The following is a 13,879-nucleotide window of genomic DNA, read 5'->3' as shown; positions in this document are numbered from 1 at the left end:
ACAACATTATGGCACTCAGCACTTTTAGATAATTTCCTAAGCCTTTTTCCTGAGGGACAGACCCAATATGAGCTAGGAATGTGTTCAAAAGGCTCGGAAAGTGCAGGAAAATACACTAGCTATGACTGGAAATTAGGGTCTCTGTGCAAACCTGGAGTTCTGACATCTTACAATCTAGACAGTTCCTGATAGACAGATGCATGAAAAACACTCTACTTTTATGTTTTTCTTTCATCAAAAGAACATCCATGTCCTAGCATTCTGTGTGCTGAGAGTAACTCACTGCTCTAAAATGCTTGCTTGGATTTCATTTTTCAGCAAGAACTTCCCCTGACTGTGTTACAGTCAGGACGGCCCCACACTCAAAGGGAAAAAGCAAACTAACATCCAAACGTTTGTTCCATCAGGTTTTCTCTGTAGGAGAGATCCAGTGATCCTAGGTCTGTCTGGAAAATGCTTGGATACTGCATGGACACATACTGAGTGTGAAGCTGGATCCTGGACCTTGTTGGCTAAATCAGCATTTTCTTTCAGGTGGTCCTAAAATGGTGCAGAGTAGCAACTGCCTGAAGATCCATCCAGTTGCTGTTTCCTTACTTGTGACAGCAATATCTTTGGTCAGACTTCTTGGATTTCTGCAGCAAACATGGGACTTTCAATTCCTTGCCACTGGATCATTTCCAATGGCAGGTAAACTCATTAGGTAACCAGACTAGATGGCACTCAGCACTCTCAGACACACTCCTACAGCCTGTTTCTTCATAGGCAGTCCCAGGATGACCTAGGAATGGGTTCGCTAGTATCAGAAATGCGAGGAAACATACTGGCTGTGACTCTGAAGAGTAGGTGCTCTGTGCAAATCTGGAGTTTTAACATTTTAGAATCTAGACAGTTTCTGATAGATGTCTGAAATACACTCTTTTTTATTTTTTGCCTTTCATTCATCAAAGAAACATAGATTTCACAGCATTATGCTTGCTGAGAGTGACAGACTGCTTGGAAATACTTGCTTGGAAGTCATTTCGAAGTAACAATTTCCCCTCCCCTGTGTTACCATGGCAAATGCCCCCACATTGACAGAGAAAAGTAAACAAATGTTAAAACATCTGTTCCATGAAGTCCCCTGTAGGACGGATCCAGTGATCCTAAGTCTGTCTGGAAAATTCTTGGATAGTGCTTGGACACATGCTCAGTGTGAACCTGGATTCTGGACCTTGTTGGCAAATGAGAATTTTCTCTGTGTTGGCCACAGTAGGCTGGGGTTTAGCAACTCCTTGAAAATCAGTACAATTGCTCTTTTCCCACTAATGACAGCAATAGCTTTGGTCAAAACACTGGAATTTCTGAAGCAAGCAGGCAGCGTGCAACTCCTTGTGGCAAGATCATTTCCATTGGAATGCCAATTAAACTACTTAAAAACAGTATGGCACTCAGCTGTGTCAGACACACTCCTCCAGACTCTTTCCTCATGGGGAGTCCAAGTAAGATAGAGTACTGTGCTCATGAACCATGGAAAGTTCAGGGAAACTTACTGGCTGTGTCTCTGGAATTTAGGGCACCTGTGGAAGCGTGGTCTTCTCACATCTTAGAATCCAGACAGCAGTCATGGAAAGAGAGATGCCTGAAGAGCACCCTATTCATTGCCGCTCATTCCATGAGTGAACACAGGTGTCCCAGCATTCTGTTTGCTGAGAGTAACCCACTAAGTGGAAACCCTTGCCTGGAAGTCATTTTTAAGTAAAAATTTCCCCTCACGTGTGTTACAGTAGGGAAGGCTCCCACACTCATAGGGAAAAGCAAGCAAACATCAAAGTGTCTCTTCCATCAATTTTTCTCTGTCAGAAGGATCCAATCGTCCCAGGTCTCTCTGGTAATTTCTTGGATACTGCAAGGGAAACATACTGACTGTGAACATGAATATTTGACCTTCTTAGCAAAATTAGCATTGTCTCTCTTTTGGCACTAACAGGATGTGTGCTGGCAGCTGCCTGATAATCCATCCAATTGATATTTTCCTACTTCTGACATCAATAGGTTTGGTCAAATCTTTCAGATTTCTCACACAAGCAGGTGGCTTGCAACCCCATTGGGCTGGATCATTTCCATTAAAATGTCAAATAATCTAGGTAACAACAGTATGGCTTTCAGCACTCTTAGACAATTTCACAGCCTGTTCCCTCTGAATCAGACCCAATAGGAGCCAGGAATGTGTTCATAAGGCTCTGAAAGTGCAATGAAACATACTGGCTATGACTTTGGAAATTAGGGCCTGTGTGCAAACTTGGAGTTCTCACATCTTAGACTTTAGATAGTTCCTGATAGATAGATGCCTGAAAAACACCCTCTTTTATGTCTTTCGTGCATTGAAGTAACATAGTTAGTCCAGATTTCTGTGTGATGAGAGTAACACACTGGTTGAAAATCCTTGCTTGAAGGTGACTTTTCAGTAACAATTTCCCATGACTGTGTTACTGTAGGGAAGACCCCCAAACTCACAGGAAAAAGAAAACAAACAACCAAATGTCTGTTCTATCAAGTTTTCTCTTTAGGAGAGATCCAATGATCCTCTGTCTGTCTGGAAAATTCTTGGATATACAGGGACACATACTGAGTGTGAATCTGCATCCTTGAATTTGTTGGCAAAATTAGCAAATTTTGTCGGTTGGATCTAAAAGAGTGCGGCCTTAGCAACTGCCTGAAAATCCATCCAATTGCTCTCTTCTTAATAATGACAGTGATAACATTGGTCAAACCTTTGAGATTTCTAAAGCAAGCAGGCGGCTCGCTACTCCTATCTGCTTGCCCATTTCCAGTGGAATGTCACCTCATCTAGTTAAGCACTGTATGGCACCCAGCCCTCTCAGACATACTCCTGCATCCTGTTTCCTCATGGGCAGTCCCAGTTTGAATAAGGACTGTGTTTAAAGCCTTGGAAGGTGCAGGGAAACACAGTGCCCTAACTCTGGAAGTTAGGACCCTGGGAAAGCCTTGAAGTCTCATGCCTTGGGTTCTAGACAGTTCCTGATAGATAGAGGCCTAAAAATACACTCCATATGGATGCCTTTCCTTCCTCAAAGGAACATAGCTTTCCCAACATTCTGTGTGCTGAGAGTCACATGGTGCTTGAAACCACTTGCTTGTAGGTCATTGGTCAGTAGAAAATTCCCCTGAAGGTGCAATGGTAGGGAAGGCTCCCACACTCACGGGGAAAGGCAAACCAACATCCAAACGTGTACTCCATCACATTTGTCTTTAGGTGCGATCAAGTGAGCCTAGGTCTGTCTGGAAAATTCGTGGGTATTGTGGGGACACATCATGAGTGTGAACTTGTATATATGAACTTGGTGGCAAAATTCTCATTTTTATCTCCCACACTCATTTTGGGACCACATTGGTTCTAAAATTGTGCAGCATAGCAAATCCTTGAAAATCCATCCAATTGCAGTTTTCTTACTTTTGACAGGGATAGATTTGTCCACCCTTTGGAATTTCTGAAGCAAGCAGGTTGTTCACCACTCCAGCCACTAGCCGATTTCCATTGTATTGGCACCTCATGCAGGTAAGCACAGTATGCTGCCCAACACACTCGGATACACTCGTGCAGCCTGTTTCTTCAGGAGCAGTCCCAGTATATACTTGGAAAGTGTTTACAAGGCTTGAAAAGTTCATGGAAACACACTGCCCTGACTCTGGGTGTTAGGATCCCTAGGAAAGACTGAAGGTCTCACGACTTAGAATGTAGACAGTTCCTGATAGATAGAGGGCTGAAAGCACTCTCTGTTGATGCATTTCTCTTCTTGAAGGAACATAACTTTCCAAACATTTTGTGTGCAGAGAGACACACACGGCTTGAATATGCTGGCATGGAGGTCATTTTTCAGTAGCACTTTCCCCTGATGGTGTGACCATAGGGATGCCGCACTCCCCATTCATAGACAAAGACAAATTAGCATCCAAATATCTGTTCCATCACATTTTCTCAGTAGGATCGATCCACTGAGACTAGTTCTGTCTGGAAACTTTGTGGATACTGCTTGGAGACATCCTGAGTCTGGACATTAATACTGGATTTTGGGGGCAAAAATAACATTTTTTCTCTTGATTTGGGAAAACGCTACAGCCTTACAACTGCTTGGAAATCCATCCAACTGCTGTTTTCTTCCTTCTGACAATGATAGCTTTGGTCCATCCTTTGGGATTTCTGAATCAAGCAGGCGACTCACCACTCCTAGCCTCTGGCCCATTCCCAGGGGAATGCCATCTCATCTAGGTAAGCACAGTATTGGTACCATACAATCTCAGACACTCTCCTACAGTCTGTTTCCTCATGGGCAGTCCCCATATGAGCTAGGATGTCTTTGGGAGGCTTGGAAAGTGCAGGAAAAACAGTGCCTTGACTCTGGGAGTTAGGTCCCCTGGACAAGCCTGGAGGTCAATGTTAGATTCTAGACAGTTCCTAATAGATATAGGCCTAATAACACACTCTCTGTTGATGCCTTTTCTTCCTTGAAGAAACATACTTTTCCCTGCATTCTCTGTGCTGAGAGTCACACACTGCTTGAAAACGCTCTTTGGAGGTCATTATTCAGTAGAAACTTCCTCTGACAGTGTAACCTTAGGGAAGGCCCCCACACTCACTGGAAAAGGCAAACCAACATCCAAACTTCTGTTGCATCATATTTTGTCTCTAGGAGTGATCCAGAGAACCTAGGTCTGTCTGGAAAATCGTGTATACAGCAGGACCACATCCTAAGTGTGAACCTGGATACCGGAACTGGTGGCACAATTCACGTTTTTCTTTCGGTTTGTCCTAAAACTGTGTGGCCTGGCACCTGCTGGAAAATCCATCTAATTGCTGTTTTCTTACTTTGAAGAGCAATAACTTTGGTTCACCCTTTGGGATTTCTGAAGCAAGCAAGCAGATCACCACTCCTAGTCACGGGCCTATTTCCAGTGGAATGTCACCTTACTTAAGTAAGAACATAATGGCCCCTCTGTATACTCAGGCACACTCCCACAGTTTGTGTCCTCGTGGACAGTCCCGGTGTGACCTAGGAATATGTTTACAAAGCATTTAAAGGGCAGGGAAGACACTGCCCTGACTCTGGAAGTTTGGTTCTCTGGGAAGGCTGGAGGGCTCCCTTGTTAGAATCAAGAAATTTCTTCATAGATAGAGGCCTGAAAACACACTCTCTGTTGATACCCTTCCTTCCTCGAAGAAATAGTACTTTCCCAGTATTCTGTGAACTGAGAGTCACACATTGCTTGAAACCGTTTGCTTGCAGGTCATTTTTCAGTAGCAATTTCTTGTGATGTTGTGATAGTAAGGATGTCCCCCACACTCACAGGGTAAGGCAATCCAAGATCCAAACATCTGTTCCATAACATTTTCTCTATAGGAGCAGCCAGTCAGCCTAGGTCTTTGTGAAATATGGGTAGATACAGCAAAGACACCTCCTGAGTCTGACAGTGGATACCGGACCTTGATGGCCAAATTTGCAACTGCTAGAAAATCCATACAATTGCTTTTTTTTTTTTTTTTTGTTTCACTTCTGACAGTGATCGCTTTTGACCCACCTTTGGGATTTCAGAAGCAAGAAGGCGGCTCGCAAGTGCTGCTGATGGCCTATTTGCAATGGAATGTCACCTCACCTGGGGAACAACAGTATGGCACCCAGCAGTCTGAACACATTCCTGCAGCCTGTTTCCTCATGGGCAGTTCTAGGATGATGTAGGAAGGTGGTTAAAAGCCTGGGCTAGTGCAGAGAAACACACTGCCCTGACTCTGCAAGTTAGGTCCTCAGGGTAAGACTGGAGGTCTCACATCTTAGAATCTAGACAATTCTTGATAGATAAAGGACTGAAAATTCATTCTCTGCTGATACCTTTCTTTCCTTGAAGGAACATTGTTTTCCCAACATTCTGCTTCCTGAGTGTCACACACTTGCTTGGAGGTCATTTATCACTAAGAATTTCCCCTGAAGATGTGACTGGAGGGATAACCCCACAAACACAGTAAAAGGGAACCACATTCAAATGTCTGTTCCATCACGTTTGCTCTGTAGGTGAGATACAGTGAGCCTAGTCCTATCTGGAAAATTCTTGGATACTGCAGGGACACATCCTGAATGTGAATCTTGATAGCGGATCTTGGTGGCAAAATTTGCATTATTCTCTCCATAGGGCTTAAAACGTTGTGGCCTAACAACTGCTTGAAAGTTCATTTAATACCTGTTTTCTTACTTCTGACAATGATAGCTTTGTTCCACCTTTCTGGATTTCTGAAGCAACAGGCAGTTCATAACTCCTAGTCCCTGGCCCATTTCCAGTGGAATGTCAGTTCATCTGGTAAGGACAGAATGACACACAGCACACACGGACAATCTTCCATAGCCTGTTTCATCATGGGCATTCCTGAGTGATCTTGGAATGTGCTTACAAGGCTCAGAATTTGCAGGGAAACACTGCCCAGACTCTGGAAGATGGGTCCTCTGGACAAGCCTGGAGATCTCACATCTTAGAATATAGACAGGTCCTGATAGATGGAGGCCTGAAAACACACTCTCTATTGATGCTTTTCCTTCCTTGAATGAACATAGCTTTCCCAGCATTGTGTGTGCTGAGTCACATACTGCTTGAAAATGCTTGCCTGGAAGTCATTTTTCAGTAGCAATTTCCCTTGATGGTTTGACCATAGGGAAGTCCACCACACTCACAGGAAAAGGCAAAACATCATCCAAACGTCTGATCCATCATGTTTCTCTGTAGGAGAGATCCTAGGGTTAGGGTTAGGGTTAGCCTAGGTCTGTCTTGAAAATTCTTCAGTGCTGTGGGGACACATCCTGTGTGTGAACCTAGGTAATGGACCTTGGTGGGAAAATTCGCATTTTCCTCTAGGTTGGCCCTAAAATGTTGGGAAAGCAATGGCCCTTTGAGTAAGGAAAGGAATCAACAGAGAGTGTGTTTCCAGGCCTCTATCTATTAGGAACTGTCTAGATTGTAAGACGTGAGACCTCCAGTCTTGCCCAGATGACCTAACATCCCGAGTCAGGGCATATGTTTCCATACAATCTCTGAGCCTTGTAAATACATTCCTAGGTCATACCAGGACTGCCAATGAGGAAACAGGCTGTCAGAGTGTGTCTGAGAGAGCTGGGTGCCATGTGGTGCTACCTACATTATATGACATTTCGCAGGAAAGGGACCACCAGATAGAAGTGGCTAGCGGACTGCTTGCTTCAGAAATTACATGGGTGGACCAAATCTGTCACTGTCAGAAATAAGAAAACAAGTACTGGATGGATATTCAAGCAGTTGCTATGCCAAACCATTTTAGTGCCAACTGAGAGAAAAAGGTGAATTTTTTCCTGTATTCAGGTTCACACTCAGGATGTGACCCCACAGGATCCAAACTTTTCCAGATAGACCTGGGTCCACTGGACCTCTCTAACAGAGAAAACGTGATGGAACAGGCATTTGGATGCTTGCTTGCTTTTCTTGTGATTGTGGGTGCTTCCCTACACAGTTTCAGGGGAAATTGTGACTGAAAAATGAACTCCAAGGAAACGTTTTCAAGCAGTGTGTGACTCTCAGCACACAGTACATTGGGAAAGTTATGTTCCTTCAGTGAAGGAAAGGCATCAACAGAGAGTGTGTTTTTTATAGCAGGAACTGTTCAGCTTCTAAGATGGGAGAGCTCAGGCCTGCTTAAAGGACCTAAGTTCCAGAGTCAGGACAGTGTGTCTTGCTGCACTTTCTGAGACTTCTAAATGCATTCCTAGGTCATACCAGGTCTGCTCCTAAGGAAGGATGTTGAAGGAGTGTATCAGAGTGTGCTGGGTGAAATACTGTGGTCACATAGATGAGGTGTCATTCCACTGGAAATGGGCCTGCAGCTAGGAGTTGCAAGTCATTCACATGCTTCAGAAATCCCAAAGGGTGAACCAAAGCTAGCGTTGTCAGAAGTAAGAAAACAGCATTCAGATGGAATTTCAAGCAGTTGCTCGGCTGCACTGTTTTAGGGCCAAGTGAGAGAAAAATGCATATTTTAACACCAAAGTCTGGTATCCAGATTCAAGCATAGGTGTTTCCCCGCAGTGTCCACGAATTTTCTAGATAGACTTACGTTGAATGGATGGCCCCTACCAAGAAAACGTGATTGAAAAGATGTTTGGAAGTGCTTTTGAATTTACCTGTGAGTGTGGCGCCTTCCCTACAGTCACACCTCCAGGGGAAATTGCTAATGAAAAATGACCTCCAACAAGCGTTTTCAAGCAGTGTGTGACACTCAGCACACAGAATGCTGAGAAAGCTATATTCCTTTGAGGAAGGAAAGGCATCTCGAGAGAATATGTTATCAGGCCTCTACCTGTCATGAACTGTCTAGATTCAAACATGTGAGTCCTCCAAGTTTCCCAGAGGACCTAAATACCAGAGTCAGGGCAGTGTGTTTCCCACCACTTTCTGAGACTTGTAAACACATTCCTAGGTCATACCAGATCTGACCATGAAAAGTCATGCTGCAAGAGTGTGTCTCAGAGTGCTGGGTGACATATTGTGCTAACCTAGATGAGATGACATCTCCCTGGAAAGGGGCCAGTGGCTTGGAGTGGAGAGCCTCCTGCTTGATTCATAAATCCCAAAGGGTTCACCAACACTATCACTGTCAGAAGTAAGAAAACAGCAATTAGATGCATTTTCAGGCAGTAACTATGTCTAACCGGTTTAGGGCCAACTGAGAAAAAAATGCAAATTTTGCTGCCAAGGTCCAGTATCCAGGTTCAAACATAGGATGTGTAGGAACAGTATCCATGAGTATTCTAGACAGTTAGGTTGAATGGATCGCTCCTATCAAGAAAACGTGATTGAGCAGACGTCTGGATGACCCTTTGCCTTGTCCTGTGAGTGTGGCGGTCTTCCCTAAGGTCACAACATCAGGGGAAGTTGCTACTGAAAAATTACTTCCAACAAGCATTTTCAAGCAGTGTGTGACTCTGAGCACACAAAAAGCTGGGAAGATTATGTTCCATCCAGGAAGGTAAGGCATCAACAGAGAGTGTTTTATTAGGCCTCTGTGTATCACAAACTGTATAGACTCAAGGATGTGAGACTTCCTGGTTTGCCCTGAGGACCCAAATTCCAGAGTCAGAGCATTGTATTTCCCTACACTTTCTGAGATTGCATCCAAGTACCATATTTTGGACTCTATTGTTGACCATGATGGCTACTCCATTTCTTGTAAGGGGTTCCTGCCCACAGTAGTAGATATAATGGTCATCTGAGTTAAATTCACCCATTCCTGTCCATTGTAATTTGCTGATTCCGAGAATGTCGACATTCACTCTTGCCATATCCTGTTTGACCACTTCCAATTTGCCTTGATTCATGGACCTAACATTCCAGGTTCCTATGCGATATTGCTCTTTACAGCATCGGCCCTTGCTTCTATCACCAGTCACATCCACAACTGGGTGTTGTTTTTGCTTTGGCTCCATCCCTTCATTCTTTCTGGAGTTCTTTCTCCACTGAGCTCCAGTAGGATATTGGGCACCTACCGACCTGGGGAGTTCCTCTTTCAGTATCCTATCATTTTGCCTTTTCATACTGTTCATGGGGTCCTCAAGGCAAGAATACTGAAGTGGTTTGCCATTCACTTCTCCAGTGGACCACATTCTGTCAGACCTGTCCACCATGACCCGTCCGTCTTGGGTGGCTCCACACGGCATGGCTTAGTTTCATTGAGTTAGACAAGGTTATGGTGCATGTGATCAGATTGGCTAGTTTTCTGTGATTATGATTTCAGTGTCTGCCCTTTGATGCCCTCTCACAACACCTACAACTTAGTTGAGTTTCTCTTACCTTGGACGTGGGGCATCTCTTTACAGCTGTCCAGCAAAGCACAGCCACTCCTCCTTAGCTTGGACAATGGGTATCTCCTCAGGCCGCCCCTCCTGACCTTGAAAGTGGAGTAGCTCCTCTCGGTCCTCCTGCACCCGTGCAGCTGCTGCTCTTTGGACGTGGGATTGCTCCTCTTGGCCACAGCCCCTGACCTTGGGCATGGGGTAGCTCATCTCAGCCACCTCCCCTGACCTAAGGCGTGAGGTAGCTCCTCTCGGCCACTGCCCCTGGCCTCGGACATGGGGTGGCTCGCCTCAGCCACTGCCTCTGACCTTGGGCGAGAGGTAGCTCCTCATGGCCATGCTTCTGCACGGTCCGTCACAGCCTGCACCATTTCAATGCAGAGCTCCAAAGAATAGCAAGGAGAGATAAGAAAGCCTTACTCTGATCAATGCAAAGAAATAGAGAAAAACAACAGAATGGGAAAGACTAGAGATCTCTTCAAGAAAATTAGAGATACCAAGGGAACATTCCATGCAAAGATTGGGTTCAATAAAGGACAGAAATGCTATGGCTCTAACAGAAGCAGAAGCTATTAAGAAGAGGTGGCAAGAATACACAGAAGAACTGTACAAAACAGATCTTCATGGCCCAGATAATTATGATGGCATGATCAGTCACCTAGAGCCAGACATCCTGGAATGTGAGGTCAAGTGGGCCTTAGAAAGCATCACTGCGAACAAAGCTAGTGGAGGTGATGGAATTCCAGTTAAGCTATTACAAATCCTAAAAGATGATGCTGTGAAAGTGCTGTACTCAATAGGTCAGCAAATTCTGAAAACTCAGCAGTGGCCACAGGACTGGAAAAGGTCAGTTTTCATTCCAATTCCAAAGAAAGGCAATAGCAAAGAATGCTCAAACTACTGCACAAATGCACTCATCTCACATGCTAGTAAAGTAATGCTCAAAATTCTCCAAGCCAGGCTTCAGCAATACATGAACCGTGAACTTCCAGATGTTCAAGCTGGTTTTAGAAAAGGCAGAGGAACCAGAGATCAAACTGCCAACATCTGCTGGATCATTGAAAAAGCAAGGGAGTCCCAGAAAAACATCTATTTCTGCTTTATTGACTATGCCAAAGCCTTTGACTGTGTGCATCACAATAAACTGTGGAAAATTCTGAAAGAGATGGAACTACCAGACCACCTGACCTGCCTCTTGAGAAACCTATGTGCAGGTCAGGAAGCAACAGTTAGAACTGGACGTGGAACAACAGACTGGTTCCAAATAGGAAAATGAGTACATCAAGGCTGTGTATTGTCACCCTGCTTATTTAACTTATATGCCGTGTACATCAAGAGAAACACTGGGTTGGAAGAAGCACAAGCTGGAATCAAGATTGCCAGGAGAAACATCAATAACCTCAGATATGCAGATGACACCACCCTTATGGAAGAAAGTGAAGAAGAACTAAAAAGTCTCTTGATGGAAGTGAAAGAGGAGAGTGAAAAAGTTGGCTTAAAGCTCAACATTCAGAAAACTAAGATCATGGCATTTGGTCCCATCACTTCATGAAAAATAGATGGGGAAACAGTAGAAACAGTGTCATACTTTATTTTTTGGGGCCCCAAAATCACTGCAGATGGTGATTGCTGCCATGAAATTAGAAGACACTTACTTCTTGGAAGGAAAGTTATGACCAACCTAGATAGCATATTAAAAAGCAGAGACATTTCTTTGCCAACAAAGGTCCATCTGGTCAAGGCTATGGTTTTTCCAGTGGTCATGTATGGATGTAAGTGTTGGACTCTGAAGAAAGCTGAGCACTGAAGAATTGATGCTTTTGAACTGTGGTGTTGGAGAAGACTCTTGAGAGTTCCTTGGACTGCAAGGACATCCAACCAGTCCATCCTAAAGGAGATCAGTCCTGGGTGTTCATTGGAAAGGCTGATGCTGAAACTGATACTCCAGTACTTTGGCCACCTGATGTGAAGAGTTGACTCATTGGAAAAGACCCTGATGCTGGGACGGCTTGGGGGCAGGAGGAGAAGAGGATGACAGACGATGAGATGGCTGGATGGCATCACCAACTCGATGGTCATGAGTTTGAGTAAACTCCGGGAGCTGGTGATGGACAGGGAGGCCTGGTGTGCTTTGATTCATGGGGTCGCAAAGAGTCGGATACAACTGAGCGTCTGAACGGAACTGAACACTTTCTGAGCATTGTAAACACATTCCTAGGTCATATCAGAAGTGCCCTTATGAAAAAACAGGCTGCAGGAGGGTTTCTGAGATTGCTGGGTGCCATGCTGCACTTACCAAGATGATGTAGCATTCCACTGTAAATGGGCCAGTGGCTACGAGTTGCTAGCTTCAGAAATCCCAAAGGGTGTACCAAGCAATCACTGCCAGAAGTAAGAAACCAGCAGCTAAATGCATTTCCAGGTAGTTGTTATGCTATACAGTTTTCGGCCAACTGAGAGAGAAAGGTGAATTTTGCCACCAAGGTCCACTGTCCATGTTCACACCCAGGATGTGTCCACTCAGGATCCAAGAATTTTCCAGACAGACCTAGGCACACTGAATGTCCACTACAGAGAAAACATGATGGAACTGTTGTTTGGATGTTGCTTTTCCTTTTCCTGTGAATTTGGTGGCCTTCCCTATGGTCACACTATCAGGAGCAATTGCTAATGAAAACTGACTTCCAACAAGTGTTTTCAAGCAGTATGTGACTCTATGGACATGGAATGCTGGAAACAGATGTTCCATTGAGGAAGGAAATGTATTTATAGACAGTGTGTTTTCAAGACTCTATCTATTAGGAACTGTCTAGCTTCAAAGATGTGAATTCTCCATATTTGCCCAGAGGACCTCACTTCCAGAGTCAGGGCAATGTGTTTTCCTGCACTTTTTGAGCTTTGTAAACACATTTCTTGGTCATAGCAGGACTGCCCATGAGGAAACAGGCTCTCTATATCAGGAACTGTCTAGATACTAAGATGTGAGACCTCTAGGTTGGTACAGAGGACCTAAATTTCAGAGTGAGGGCAGTGTTTTTGAGCATTTTCTGAGCTTTGTAAACACATTTCTGAGTAATTCCAGGACTGCTCATGAGAAAACAGGCTTCATGTGTGTGTCTGAGAGTGCCGAGTACCATACTGTGCTTACCTAGATGAGGTAACTTTCCATGGCAAATCGGCACATGGCTAGGAGTTGTGAGCCACCAGCTTGCTTCAGAAATACTGAATGATGGACCAAAGGTTGCACTGTCAGAAGTAAGAAAAAAGTAATTGGATGGATTTTCAAGCAATTGCTAGCCACACCTCTTTATGGAACCCAGAGAGAAAAATACAAATTGTGCACCCTAGGTCCGGTATTCAGGTTCACACACGGGTGTGTCCCCTCGTGATTCAAGAAATTTCCAGACAAACCTTTGTTCCCTAGAGTTCTTCTACAGAGAAAACTGGTTGGAACAGCCATTTGGAGGTTGCTTTGCCTTTGCCTGTGAGTGTGGGACCCCTACCTATGGTCACAGCCTCAAGGAGATATTGCCACTGAAAATAGACTTCCAAGCAAGCACTTTTCAAGCAGAGTGTGACTCTCAGGTCCAGAATGTGAAGAAAGCTATCTTCCTTTGAGGAAGGAAAGACATCCACAGAGAGTGTGTTTTCAAACCTCTATCTTGCAGGAAATTTTGAGCTTCTAAAACATGACACCAGAAGGTCTGCTGAGAGGACCTTAATTCCTGAGTCAGGGCCGTGTGTCTCCCTGTAATTTCCGAGTCTGGCAAACACATTCCTAGGTCATAACGGTACTGACCATGAGAAAGCTGGCAGCAGGAGTGTGTCTGAAAGGGCTGAGTGCCTTACTGTGGTCAACTGTGTGAGGTGACATTCCAGTGACAGGCTCAAAGCTACAAGGTGTGAGCCACCCGCTTGCTTCAGAAACCCCAAAAGGTAGAGCAAAGCTAGCTCTGTCAGAGGTAAGAAAATAGCAATTGGACGGATTTTCAAGCTGTTGCTAGGCCGAACCACTTTAG

The sequence above is a fragment of the Cervus elaphus genome, chromosome 13 (assembly GCF_910594005.1).
Source record: "Cervus elaphus chromosome 13, mCerEla1.1, whole genome shotgun sequence".
Taxonomy (NCBI): Eukaryota; Metazoa; Chordata; class Mammalia; order Artiodactyla; family Cervidae; genus Cervus; species Cervus elaphus.
This window is presented reverse-complemented; position numbering follows the sequence as displayed.